Raw genomic sequence first — 13,990 nt, 5'->3', positions numbered from 1 at the left:
CCAGAGAGTCGTGTTCACTGCGTTTGGCTGTGTGAAGCAGCAGGGCATTTGGCACAGAGAAAAGCCCACCCAGGACTCCCCTAACCTCAATTGAGGATCATGTCAACAACCTTAACATCCACCTATTAACAGCCATATTTTGCTCTTTGTGGGAACTGTAAGATCATATTGAGGTCCCTGAGAGCTATGCTTTCAAAACTGGAGCAGGATGTGGCTCAGATGGAGCACAAGTGAGCACTTTAATCGTATGTTTAAATGTTTACAAAGGTTAGCAACACTATGGCCAAAAGGGAAATGTGGGGGAAATATGGTTGCAGCTAAGAAGCCAAACAAAAACCTCTAAATCCAGCTTGTAGGTAAGAACTTGCACTTTTGGTAAAAGAACACTTGGGGGCTGTCAGAGAGGTTTCGTCACCTCTAGGGTCCTTTTGTACCCCAACACACTCAGAGACTCTGAGCTGGAAATCTGGCTACATATGAATAGTCCCAAGATCCCCACTCAGCCATCCCTTCCAAAGACAAGAGTGTTTGTCTTATTTCCAGTTTAGCAGCAACCCCATTTTTCATCTCTGGTTTATCTCAGAGATGTATTAACCTGGATATATATGTGTGTTTGTTTGTTTTTGGTATAGCAGAACTGTGAAATGACCAAATTAGGAATATACAAGTTGTAATTTGAGAGGATGACTTCATGAAAAATGCATTTGTTCTCAAGTTTAACTTTCATTTGTATATTTAATGGGTAAATACATGTGTGTTTTATTTTCAGAGGAGATGCCTCTTTTTTAAATTTTTTTTTATGTTTATTTATTTCTGAGACAGAGAGAGACAGAGCATGAGCAGGGGGAGGGGCAGAGAGAGAGGGAGACACAGAATCAGAAGCAGGCTCCAGACTCTGAGCTGTCAGCACAGAGCCCAACGCGGGGCTCGAACTCACAGACGGCGAAATCATGACCTGAGCTGAAGTCAGTCGCTCAACCGACTGAGCCACCCAGGCACCCCAGGAGATGCCTCTTTTATTGTGCTCTCCTTTTGGAAGGTGTGCTATAATAACTGTCAAGATAATTTGATAAGGTCTCACATGAATCAATAAACATAATTTTATAATATTTTGCAGAAGAAGTTTCTTTAAATGAAAGGAAGAGGTTTAGTTTTTTTTTTTTTTTTGAATAAACAGTTGCCAGTTGTATTTCTTTCTCCAGTGGTTTAATAGTGTGAATTTTTATATGCTCTTCTATTAGCATTTATATTAGTCTACACAAGTTTGCATAGCTTTATCCAAGGACTTAGTGATCCTTTCTGTTTAATACAAAGTGTAGATATACCATCATGATGAAATCCAAGTTAAGTTAGATGTCCATTCTTCAATGATCTTTTATTTCTTTTCGTTTATTCATTAGATCATTAAATAAGTCTTAATTGGCACATACATTGTGCCAGGCAATTGGTTAGGTGCTGAGGAAAAGAATACCTAAGACTCAGCCCTGGCCCATGAGTTTTTCATTGTTTAATAGGGCAGACAGTCATGTAAACAGTTACAATAGCGTTTAGAAGTCCCAGGAGTAAGTGTGCACACACAGTCCAGTTAGAAGATGAGGTCTGAACTTGGGGTTGGGTGTGAGATATCAGGAGAACTTCTCCAGGACAAGATGCTTAAATCAAGTGTTGAAAATGAGTAGGAAGTTTGGCTCTGACTGAATGCCAGACGAAGACCCCAAGAGATAGTTCACAGAAGAGGAACTGCATGTGGTTCATAAATGTAGAAAAATTTCCAACCTCATCCAAGAAATGCAAAATTAAAATGAAATTGTCAAGGACTAAACCAAAAAAAAAAAATTGAGTCTCAATAACAGAGAAGCTTTTATTAAATAAGAGGAATGTGGCTGGTGAGTTTGTAAATTGACTACCTTTTCTGGATAGCAACCTGACAGCACATATCAAGAACCTAAAAGTGTTCTTTTCTACCATTCTAGTAATTCCACTCTAGAATTGCCTAGAATAAACAGAAGGGCTGTCTTGGCGATGTGCTAAACTCTTCTTTCTAACATTATTTACAATTGGAAAAAAATGAAAAGGAAACCATCTAAAGACCAAAACAAGGGTTAAACAAACTCTTCAGATATACTAGAGAGTTCACCTTTGAACGACACAGGTTTGAACTACGCGGGTTCACTTATTTGTGGGGTTTTCTTCTCAACAAATATATTGGAAAAAATTTTTGGATGTTTGCAATAACTTGAAAAAAACCTCACAGTTAAACTGTGTAGACTAGAAATACAAAATAAGTTTAAGAAAAAGTTATTATTGTAAGAGTACAGTATGTAACACATATAACATACAAAGTATGTGTTAATTGACTGTTTATGTTATCTGTAAGGCTTCCAGTCAACAGTAGGCTATTGGTAGTTAAGTTCTGGGGGAGTCAAAAGTTACACACAAGTTTTTGACTATAGCTCCAGCTCCTTGTGTTCAAGGATCAATTGTATACACACACACAAACATGAGAATTACACAGTCATAAAAAAAGATGTTTTCAAATAATTCATAGAAGTTCAGAAGGAATCTTACAATGTAATATTAGATGAAAAAAGCATGATACAGATTTTTAGGTATGACCCATAAATATACGTGCATAGAAAATAGTTTGAAAAAATAAAGAATGAGAAGTGTGAACCACAGTTAACCTTTTAATATGGACTTTTCCCCATAATTCTTTGCATTTTCCAAGTTTTAAAATAAGGCCATGTTTCTTTTACATAAAATTATTTTTTTACAAAAATAACTAGAAATTGACCAAGCAAACATGGGGAATAGGCATGAAGGAAAAGCTTCCTATTTTTTTTTAATATTTATTTTTGAGAGAGAGAGACACTCTCCTGAGTGCAAGTGGGGGGAGGGGCAGATGGAGGGGGAGACAGGGAATCCCAAGTGGGCTCTGTGCTAACATCACAGTTTCACAGTTTTGTGAACTCGTGAAACACCAGATCATGACTTGAGCTGAAATCAAGTCAGACATTTAACCAACTGAGCCACCCAGGTGCCTTGGAAGAGCTTTCTAGTCTAAAGGAATAGTATGTGCAAAGCCACACAGTAAAGGAGTGTGGCATGTCCAGGCTTAGTTTGTAGCTCCATTTGGCAGAAGCTTGGGAATTGTGAGCAAAGGTGGCAAAAAAGCTGAAAAGAGAGGCAGGTTTTAAATCATACAGAGTGTTGGGTGCAGTGGTGGAGGGTTGGAGACCTTGAAGCCAGTGTGCAAACAGAGTAGAATATGAGGAAGATCATGCTGGTGCCATGCACTGTGGATGGGACAGATGGGGCACCAGATGGTGTGAGAGAGGGAGGCTGGGGCCCCAGGCGGTTGTACAGTCTGTGCACTCCACCAGAGCGCTGGCTAAGTGGATGGGTCTGAAATACAGCCCTGGGCCTGCTCACCTGGCTGTGGGCTGCATCAGCTCAGAGGAACGGGCTTTTTATGATCTTTCTACTTGGAGGGGGACAAAGACGGTGTATGTGCAGGCCCGGGAGTGTCCTGTTGCCAAGGAGGGAGCACTGAACTCAAGATGAATCACACAGCTCTTTCATAGGTAGAGCTGACAGGAAGGATTACAACTTATGATTCAGTCATGCCTTTTGTTTTGCTTTCAGTGGTGTATCGGGCCATTTTCTGCTTCTTAGTTTCAGGATACTCAAGGGCAAGTTAGGAAAGGGGACAATTCTGAAAAAATTCCCCCTCACCCCTTCTTATTACATCCCCAGTTTATCTGGACAGAGGATTGCAGCTACTGATTCCCACAAAGTTTCTGAGCTACCTGTGGATTTTGATTACATACTACCCAGCCAAGTTAATAAAAGGCCACCTATTAGGACTGTTAATTTGGTTCCAATAATCAGTCAGAGGCTGACTGGGCCGGTGTTCTTGAAACTTTAGGGGAGAGAGGAGGAATCCCACAAATAATAAGCACTTGGATGACTTCAGACACTCCCTAGCCACACAGCCAGCTTGCTCATTTAACTGAAGGTCTCCGTGCTCCAGGCCAGTGCTTGTCAAAGCATGGCCCTGGAGCAGAGCATCAGTACCACCCCATACTTGTCCAGCCCCACCTCACACTTACTGAATCAGAGTCTCTTGGGGTGGGCCCCAACAAACTATGCTTTAACATGCTCTTTGGGTGATTCTCATGGGTGGTCAAGTTTGAGAACCACTGCTCCAGGCAACAAGGTAAGGGGGGGTGGGGGGGAAGACAAAATATGCAGAAGACTCCATGATGTTTCTCCTACCTCTGATTCTCAGATCTTTTCAGTTGTGGGTCATCCCTCACACTTGACTCCATTTTATCTGTAATGTTCTTAAGGCTGTTAGAACATTTACATGCAGGCAGCCATCACATACCCTTTCCAATGCTCACTACTGATGGTGTTGATGAGCCTTTGGCCCCAAAGAGATAGAGATACTCCCTTAGATATGCTGCTTCTTAACCTCCTGCAGATGCACCTTGGGGCTAAGGCTGTGAGTTGTTCTGTTGTGAAAGAAAACCAACTAAAGTGCATTCATTCACAGAAATGTTATCAGAGATTATATGTAAAGGTGGGCTTTCATTTGGGATTTAAAGATATTTTTTAGCTCTCCATAGAATAGAAATCTCCAGTAAAATATGTATAACTATTTTTAAAGTTTTGTAATTTATACTTTTTGAATATTTTAAAAAATACATCATACTCTATCTTCTCTCCTAGGTTTTAAAAGATGTGAGGACTAGATATTTTCCTATTTTTCTCTTTTTTCCCCTAATAACTAACATGTACTATAGAAGGGCTATAAATATGTGTTGAATAAAAGGTGCTCTCTCCCATGATTTCCCAAAAACATAAGTAATATTCAATAAGAGGCTGCTGTAACTTGATCAAAGAGTCCTCTATATCTGAGAGGAATGTTCTCATTCCAGCATACAAGAATTTTTCTCTTAGGCCATGCAAAGATGAAAATAATAAATGCAGGAAAAAATAATTTTGCTCCATATTTTCCTACTGTCTCAGATTGTGGAAATTAATGCGTTTCAGTTTTATCCAGGGAATAGCAAGCTGTAATTAATAAAATTAACAACGTATGGGGCACCTGGGTGGCTCAGTTGGTTGGGCGTGTGACTTCAGCTCAGGTCATGATCTCACAGTTCATGAGTTCAAGCCCCACGTTGGGCTCTGTGCTGACAGCTCAGAGCCTGAACCTACTTCGGATCCTGTGTCTCCTTCTCTCTCCGTGCCCCTCCACATCTTGTGCTCTGTCTCCCTCTCTCTCTCTCTCTCCCTCTCAAAAATCAATAAACGTTACAAAAATTTCTTTAATTTAAATTAAATTAACAATGTAAAAAGTTTATTAGGCAATGTTAAAATTGTAAAAACAATTTTGCCTCACTGGAGTAGAGTGTTTCCTGCCCATCTCTTAATTCCTCTCATGAGTGAGGCTGGATTTGCCAATGTGGCTATTTCCAGTACTGCCTGCGGGTGGAGCAAAGCTGAGCTCACAGATAAAGTGTGGTAAAGTAATTAGGGTTTGCTGTCCCTGCCTTTGCACAACTCTCTAATTTGTTGAAACAAATCACAGGTCTCACCCGATATCCGCTACGTGAAGATTGAATCTTTCAGACAACTTTTAAATCTGTATGTACTTGGAGTCAGTCCAGTCTTAAAAATTTTTGCAATGAACGGATTCAGAATCCATCATGCTCTGGTTACAGAGCATGGTCAAATATAGGGAGAGTAGGAAATAAACTTGATTTTTTTTTCTTTTTGCTACTGAATTGCTAAAACCAATGAGAATAAAGCATAGTCAAGTCCAATCTGATAAGAATGTGTATTTTAAGTCACCTTAGAGGGCCTTCTACTGATTCTTAATTCATAAGAAGTTCTTAGAATCCAGTTGAAAACATAGGACAAATTAGAAGTTAAAAATAATACAACGTAGTGCAAATGTTACTAAGTGCTGCGGTTTATGGCATAGATTTGAACTCATCAAGTCCCAAATCAAAGACAATTGATGTTTAAGATTAGTCTAGTGGCACATTGTATTGACACTAGGTAAACAATGACATTGGTAGCTTGCCAACATCAATTTCTTATCAGTACAAAATAGGATATGAAAACAGTAAGTGCCATGCAACATTAAATAATTCATGGTGAATTGAGAAGGACTTCTTTAATTTCTTCCAATTAAAAGCCCACCCAATTTATCCAATGGATATGAAAATTTGATTAGAAGGGGCACATGCACCCCAATGTTTATAGCAGCACTATCAACAATAGCCAAAGTATGGAAAGAACCCAAATGTCCACTGTCTGGTGAATGGATAAAGAAGATGTGGAATATATACAATGGAATATTATTCAGCAATGAAAAAGAATGAAATCTTGCCATTTGCAACAACATGGGTGGAACTGGAGGGTATTATGCTAAGTGAAAAAGATATCATCAGATAAAGATTATCATAAGTCAGAGAAAGATATCGTAAGATTTCACTCATGTGGAATTTAAGAAACAAAACAGATGAACATAAGGGAAGGGAAGCAAAAATAAGATACAAACAGAGAGGGAAACAAACCATAAAAGATTCTTAAATGCAGAGAACAAACTGAGGGTTGCTGGAGGTGTTGGGGGGGGATGGGCTAAATGGGTGATGGGCATTAAGGAGAGCACTTACTGGGATGAGTACTGGGTGTTCTATGTAAGTGATGAATCACTAAATTCTATTCCTGAAATAATTATTATACTATATGTTAATTAACTTGGATTTAAATTTTTAAAAAACTGGAAAAAAAATAAAAATAAAGCCCATCCAGGGAATTCTAAATTAAAAAGACAAAGTGCAATCAATGATTTACTAATCCAAAATAAAATGACCCCAAAAAGCTAAAATGGGACCAAAAATATATCTTTAAAATGTGAATGAAAGTAAATATCAGGCAAAATAGAATTTAAGGCAATAAAAGTTTTAAATGGTTAAGTGGTTAAAAAGTCTACTTGGGGCTGTAAATTACAATCAGTAGTGAATACCTTACAGCCTGGACTTATTCTGATAAAATAATATGACAATAAAAATACAAAGAAAAAAGCACTGGAAACATGAGAAATGAAAAAAATCACTAATTTTTTGGAGTAATTTTTTGGCATGGATGATTTTCATGCCTTCCCCCCATCAAAGGTAGGTCAAATAGACAAAAAGACATTTGTTTAAATATATCTATATTTCTGGTGCCACATAACTCAAAACTCGGATTTATATTCATTAGGAAGAGTATATTTAGGTTGGTCTGTTTTTAAGCATCGACTCTGATACAGACTTAAAATTCACTTTTGGGGTCTTAAAGGCACCTTAAGAAAGATAAAAATTGGTTCTCCAGAGCCACTAAAACAGGCTCAACAAGAAGCTTGTGTGACTGTGGAAGAGACATGCCTTATGTAAAGCAGTGTTGTGGGCAGAGAAAATGAACAGTGTTTCAAACATGAGGGCTAAACTCAGTCCTAGGGAATAGAATCTCCAGGGGCGCCTGGGTGACTCAGTCGGTTAAGTGTCCGACTTCGGCTCAGGTCGTGATCTCGCAGTCTGTGAGTTGGAGCCCTGTGTCAGGCTCTGTGCTACAGCTCAGAGCCTGGAGCCTGCTTCAGACTCTGTGTCTCTGCCCCTGCCCCACTAGTGCTCACTCGCGCTCTCTCTCCCTCAAAAATAAAATAAACATTAAAAAGAGTTTTTTTAAAGAGTCTCTGATGGTTAGATGTTAGTTTGTAATTTAGCTGCTTTGTGATCTGTATACTGGGCAGAATTCTGTATACTGTGATCCAGGATGAGTATCAGTCAGGATTTTTTTTGTTGAATAATGGTTGGCGATTCTCCAAAGCAACAGGGGGGACAAGCCAACTGGTGATTTATATCATTGGAATGGCAGCTTCTGATAGAGCTGCCAGTGATCCCTGTCTTGGTGTATATGCTTTTGTGTAATCTCTTCCCCTCAAGTATGAGCTGGACCTAAAAACTTGCTTCTAATGAATAGAATACAGCGAAAAACATCTGGGATGTTACACTCTGGATTAGGTGACAAAAAAGACTGGCTTCTGCCTTGCTTGTTTGCTCTAATGGAAGCCAGCTGCTATACTGTGAGAGGCTCACAAGGCAAAAAACTGAGGGAGGTCACCCAGCCAACAGCCAGCAAGTTGCTGACGCCCTCAGCGCACTAGCCCACAAGGAAGTGAATCCTGCAATCACGTGAGCATTGCTGGAAGTGGAGCCTTTGGAGTCCAGCCTTGAGGTAGTTACAGCCGCAGAAACACCTTGACTACAGCCTCGTGAGAGACCCAGAGGACCCAGCTATGCCGTACCCGGATTCCTGACCCACGGAAACCGTGAGAAAAAGTGGGGTTTTTTTGTTTTTTTAAGCTGCTAAATTTGGGAGTAATTTTTTTCAGCATAGATAACTCATACAATCATTACTGTTAAATTAATGGATATCCAATTACATAAAAATCCATAGCATATTTTACAGATAAATGTGATACATGGTATAGCTACAAGCCTTGATATATTAGGTATAAGGAAAATCTCAACAAACGTAAGAAAGGAGAAATTAATGAGCCCTTCTCTGGTACGTTTTAAGTTGCAACAAAAAAAAAAAAACCTCTTTACTTGGAAGTGTTTCTTCTTTTGCATATGATACATGCTAAATGGTGCATAAACATGCACATACAATTTAAATAATAATTATAAAATGAATATCCATGGAGACACCATGCAGGTCAAGAAATAGAACATTGCTGGTACCAGAAGCCCCCTGTGTGCCTTTCCCTGATCCCAGCTCCAAAAGTAAACATTATTCTGCCTTTGGAGATGACCATGTTTTGGCTTTTCTTTATTTTAGCACCTATGTGTGTATCATAATACATGTACCCTTTTGCATCTTTCTCTCTAGCTTAGCAATATGTCTCAGGTGCAGAGGTGAGGACGGGGATTCAGGTGTATGTGATTTGTGGAGCTCGTGCGCTCAGGAGAAAGGTAGTGAAGGAAGCAGGACAGGGAGAGGAGCTAAGCAAGGACGAGGTGTCAGCTTCAGCCTGATCCCCAAGGGAGCTCTGGAGGATGGAAAGGGCCAGAGTGTTGGTCCCGCTGGGATACTTGGGACAGCATGTCATGAAATGACTTCGGCCAGGGTGTACTGAGGATACCCTTTTGGCCAAGGACGATTGTCCAGAGCAGGGGCCAACTGCAAGCTATTAGCAACCAATACAGGAGCTGAGGGATAGAGCTCTGGCCTGGGACAGGGGATCTGGACAGCACCCACTATATATTCTGTTTGAGATTCAGCTTTGCTGTATGTGTATGTGCAATTCATACATTTTTGTGGCCAAATAGTATTCTATCGTATGACTGTATCATATGTTGTTAGTGAACTTTTGGGTTTCCGGATTTATCTATTACAAATAGTGCCGCTTTGACTATTCCTATCATGTATTGTGTTGGATACATTGCGTTGGCACATACCTAGGAGTGGGACGGCAGGGTTACAGGGTATGTGCATCTTTGATTTTGCTATATTGTAAAATTGTTTTCCAACTCACACCACCAGCAGCATTGTTTGGTAGCTTCCATTGCTATACTTGTAAATTTGGACTTGATAGGTTTTAGCCAGTCTGGTGAGTTTGTAAATGGTATCTCATTGAGGTTTCAACATGTTTTCCTTCTTGATAATAATGATGGACACATTTTCATACATTTATTGGTTCTTTGGAAGTTCTCTTCTAAAACCTTTATTCAAGTTTTTTGCCTAGATTTTTTTTTATAAAATGTCTGTCTTATTGATTTGAAGATGTCTGACCGCTTTGTCAGTTCTGTGTGTTGCAAAAATCTTCCCTTCTATAATCCCTCTTTCAGTCTCTTTATGCTGACTTAAAAAAAATTTTTTTAATGTTTATATATTTTTTAGAGAGAGACAGACAGACAATGCAACCAGGAGAGGGGCAGAGAGAGACACACAGGATCCAAAGCAGGCTCCAGGCTCTGAGCTGTCAGCACAGAGCCTGATGTGGGGCTTGAACCCACGAACCATGAGAGGGGCTTGAACTCACAAACTGCAAGATCATGACCTGAGCTGAAACCAAGAGTCAGATGCTTAACCAGCTGAGCCACCCAGGTGCCCCTCCATATAAACTTTTAAATAAGCTTGCCAAGTTCCACCAAAAACAAAAAACAAAAAAAACTGTTGTTGTTTTTTTTTAATCAAGAGTGTACTGGCTGGATCTATTGACTAAATTGGTTTATCTCCCAGTTTACTTAGGTTTCCTCCTTAATTCCTTATCAAGGTTTTAACTTTTATTAAAGTATAATACACATACAGAGAAGTGTGCAGACTATGAGTAGATGAGGGAATGAATTTTTACAAAGTAAACACACCTAAGTAACCAGCTCTCAGACCCAGAAACAGAATACCATCAGACTCTCAGATCCTTGCTGTATGGAAGTGTTGAATCACTAAATTGTACAGCTGAAACTTATATTACCCTGTATGTTAACTGACTGGAATTTAAAAAAAAAGAAAAGAAAGAAATGCAAATTTGGGGGCCAGATCCCAGAACTACTGAATCCGAACTTGTAGTGGTAGATTCTGAGAACCTGTGTCTTAACAACCTCTCCAGGGATTTTTTTTTTCAATTAGATTATAGTTGAAGCACAATGTTATATTAGTTTCAGGTGTACAGCAGCGATTTATCTTCTTTTTTTTTAATTTTTTTAACGTTTATTTATTTATTTATTTTTTAACATTTATTTATTTTTGAGACAGAGAGAGAGAGAGAGCATGAATAGGGGAGGGTCAGAGAAAGAGGGAGACACAGAATCCGAAACAGGCTCCAGGCTCTGAGCTGTCAGCCCAGAGCCCGACACGGGGCTCAAACCCACGGACCATGAGATCATGACCTGAGCAAAGTCGGACGCTTAACCGACTGAGCCACCCAGGCGCCCCAACGTTTATTTATTTTTGAGACAGAGAGAGACAGAGCATGAATAGGGGAGGGGCAGAGAGAGGGAGACACAGAATCCGAAACAGGCTCCAGGCTCTGAGCTGTCAGCACAGAGCCCGACGCGGGGCTCGAACTCATGGACCGTGAGATCGTGACCTGAGCTGAAGTCGGACACCCAACCGACTGAGCCACCCAGGCGCCCCAATCTTCTTTATACCTTATGCTGTGTTCACCACCAGTGTGGTTACCCTCTGTCGCCATACAACACACTGACAATACCATTCGTGGACCATATTTCCTGTTCTGTGTCTTTTATTCCTGTGACAGAAATGCGCCCCAGAGTTTGAGAAACTTGGCTTTTATTCTTCCCTTGGGAAGGCAGATGTCCATGAAGGGTAGTCCGTGCTGAATCTGGAGTGGCATTTGTAGGGAAGCAATGACGCTTTCAGAGAGTATGTGCTGTAATTTGGTTCTATTTACAAAGGAGACCAGCGCAAAGCACGCTTTCATTAATGATTATGTATGGGGGAGAGTAGCATCAATCACGCAGTGCTGGCAAAGGGGGGGCTGGTGAGTCTTGATTTCCTACAGGGCCCTGCATCTTCAGAACAGTTGCTGTAACATTTTATACCATGGGCAGAGAGTAATCCACTTCCTCTTATTCAAGTGACAAGCATTTTTGGATTCTTTGATTTCAGTAGATCCATAAAGATGGAAAGAAAACCTATTTAGGATACATAAGAGAGTATAGTCAAATGATAATGCTAATTCTTTGGATTCTGGGGTGTGTTAAAGGCTGAAATTATGGGCCCAAAATATAAGTGTTTCCAAAAATCTCCTCAAATACGGGATGGCCAAACTGTGTATATCATTGTATTATTTATGGCCCCAAGTTGCAGAAATAAGTAATAAAATTAACTTAGCATTTGCTGATCAAAAAAATAGAAAAGAAAAAGAATCTCAGGCCCTCAAAAATCCTTTTTTTAGCTACTAACTAGACCCGTATTGAGTAACCACTTTCTTGACTTCTAATATATATTGTATTAACTTTCTCTACTTTTGAACTTCATATAAATAGAATCAGTGTATACTTGGCATTTTTCACTCACCATTATGCTTATGAAATCCATCCACATTGTTCAGATAGTTTTGTTTGTCCTCATCGTTACAGTGTGTAGTGCTCCAAGTATGAATTTACTACAATAGATTAATTCATTCTGTTTTAGATGGACATTTGAGTTGTTTCTAATTGGGCTATTACAGATGATGATAAACATTCTGGTACACACATCTTTGGGGAACATATGCACGCATTTCTGTTAAGGATATAACCGTGAACGTAATTGCCAGGTCATAAGGTTTTATCCTTAGTAAATACTGCCAAGCAGTCTTCCAAAATGGAGTGTATCTATTTATACTTCTACAACAGTATTTGAACATTCTGGTCAAGTCACACGTTCGTCAGCACTTCATATTGTCTATTTCAATTTAGCCGTTCTGGGATTACATAACTGTATCATATTGTGGTTTTAATTTGCATTTTCCTGATATGCACCTTTTCATATGTTTGTTGGCCTTTGGCTATCCCTTTGTAAAGGATCTGTTCAAATCTTTTCCCATTTGTAAAAGGTTATCTGCCTTTTGCTTATTGATTTTTTTTAAATTTTTTTTTTAACGTTTATTTTTGAGACAGAGAGAGACAGAGCATGAATGGGGGAGGGTCAGAGAGAGAGGGAGACACAGAATCCGAAACAAGCTCCAGGCTCTGAGCGGTCAGTACAGAGCCTGACGTGGGGCTCGAATTCACAGACCGCGAGATCATGACCTGAGCTGAAGTCGGATGCCTAACCGACTGAGCCACCCAGGCGCCCCTGCTTATTGATTTTTGAGAATTTCATCATCTGAATCTTTTAAGTTCTTGAGTTTTGTGCTTTGGCTTGAGTGTGGCAAAATTTTGTATAGTGTGGAAATTCTAGTAAATCCAAATCTATCTGGTTCCTAGAATTCAAAATGAGAAGCTAGATAATGAAGGATACCTGAAGCCATTGTAGGTGTGTTTCTGGTTCCTCATTTCCCTGCGAGTTTGATGTTATGCTAAGTGCTCTTATTTCTGAGATTCTCTGACACCTAATATGGCAGTGCCTTCCTCCAGAGAGGAACTGCATTTGCGAGGCACCCGGGGTCAGTCCAGGATTACTTTAAACCAATTCAGGGCATAGGGCTTTTTTAGACCATTTGGATGAGGTGAATTGGGGTTACAAACACAATCACTACCAGCATGTGGTTATAAGTTCCCTAGGATAGGATTTTCTTTTCTTTACTCCCTCTGTACTGTTCAGCATCAAAGGATTTTATTTTTCTTACAGTCTCCTGGGGGTGGGGATTAGACAGGGAAAACCTAGGTTTACTTCTGGTTCATTCCTAACCTAAGGAAATAGCCGTTTGAGATCCTAGCGTTATGAGGGAAGGTTTCTTATTACACTCTCCATCTTTGCCAGAATCTAAATTTGAATTTCTGAACTTGTGGGCCCTGAAAGCCCATAAAAAATAAAAACCAACTTTCTTTAGTTGGCAGAGGTCCTCAGAGGCAAAAACAACATCAGTGTTCTGCTTTTCCCTCTAAATCTCCATTTTCATTTAGATTTTGGCCTGATAAAGCATGACTATCTTATCTTTTTCATGCTTTCCAGACTTTTGAAATCTTTGCACATTTTTTAGTTATTTTCAACTGGAGGGTTAGTCTGAAGAGTCTAGCCTAATACGTTATCCAAAATAAGACATCTTTTAAGTTTTCAGGCTATCAAACAATTATGGAAACAGTGAAAATCTCTTAAATAAGATAACTAAAAGAGGTTAGTAAATATTTAAAACAAATCAATTAATGTAAAAAAAATATATATATATATGAGATGTAGTCGATTCTGTATTTTAGAGGTAAATCTGTAGCAAAAAATACTTTTTTAAAAATGTTTATTTAGTTATTTTGAGAGGAGG

The 13,990-nt window shown here is 39.4% G+C and overlaps 1 protein-coding gene across 2 annotated transcripts in view; it reads left to right on the top strand.

Annotated features, from left to right (window-relative positions):
- The window catches only part of PTGDR (prostaglandin D2 receptor), a 59,875-nt gene that overhangs the window by 14,163 nt on the left and 31,722 nt on the right, over positions 1 to 13,990 (top strand). The window contains exon 3 of one of the 2 annotated variants that reach the window (XM_047079654.1): positions 823 to 847. The exons of the other annotated variant lie outside the window; for it this stretch is intronic. The gene's annotated coding sequence lies outside the window, so the exon portion shown is untranslated. Of the gene's footprint in view, positions 1 to 822; positions 848 to 13,990 lie in introns of those variants that run through there. 2 annotated transcript variants of the gene reach the window in all.

The sequence above is a fragment of the Lynx rufus genome, unplaced genomic scaffold (genome assembly GCF_022079265.1).
Source record: "Lynx rufus isolate CCGP_SWC_20201006 ecotype Redwood Valley unplaced genomic scaffold, mLynRuf1.p SCAF_17, whole genome shotgun sequence".
Classification (NCBI taxonomy): Eukaryota; Metazoa; Chordata; class Mammalia; order Carnivora; family Felidae; genus Lynx; species Lynx rufus.
The sequence above is the reverse complement of the archived record's forward strand: the minus strand, read 5'-3'. Positions and strand labels throughout refer to the sequence as shown.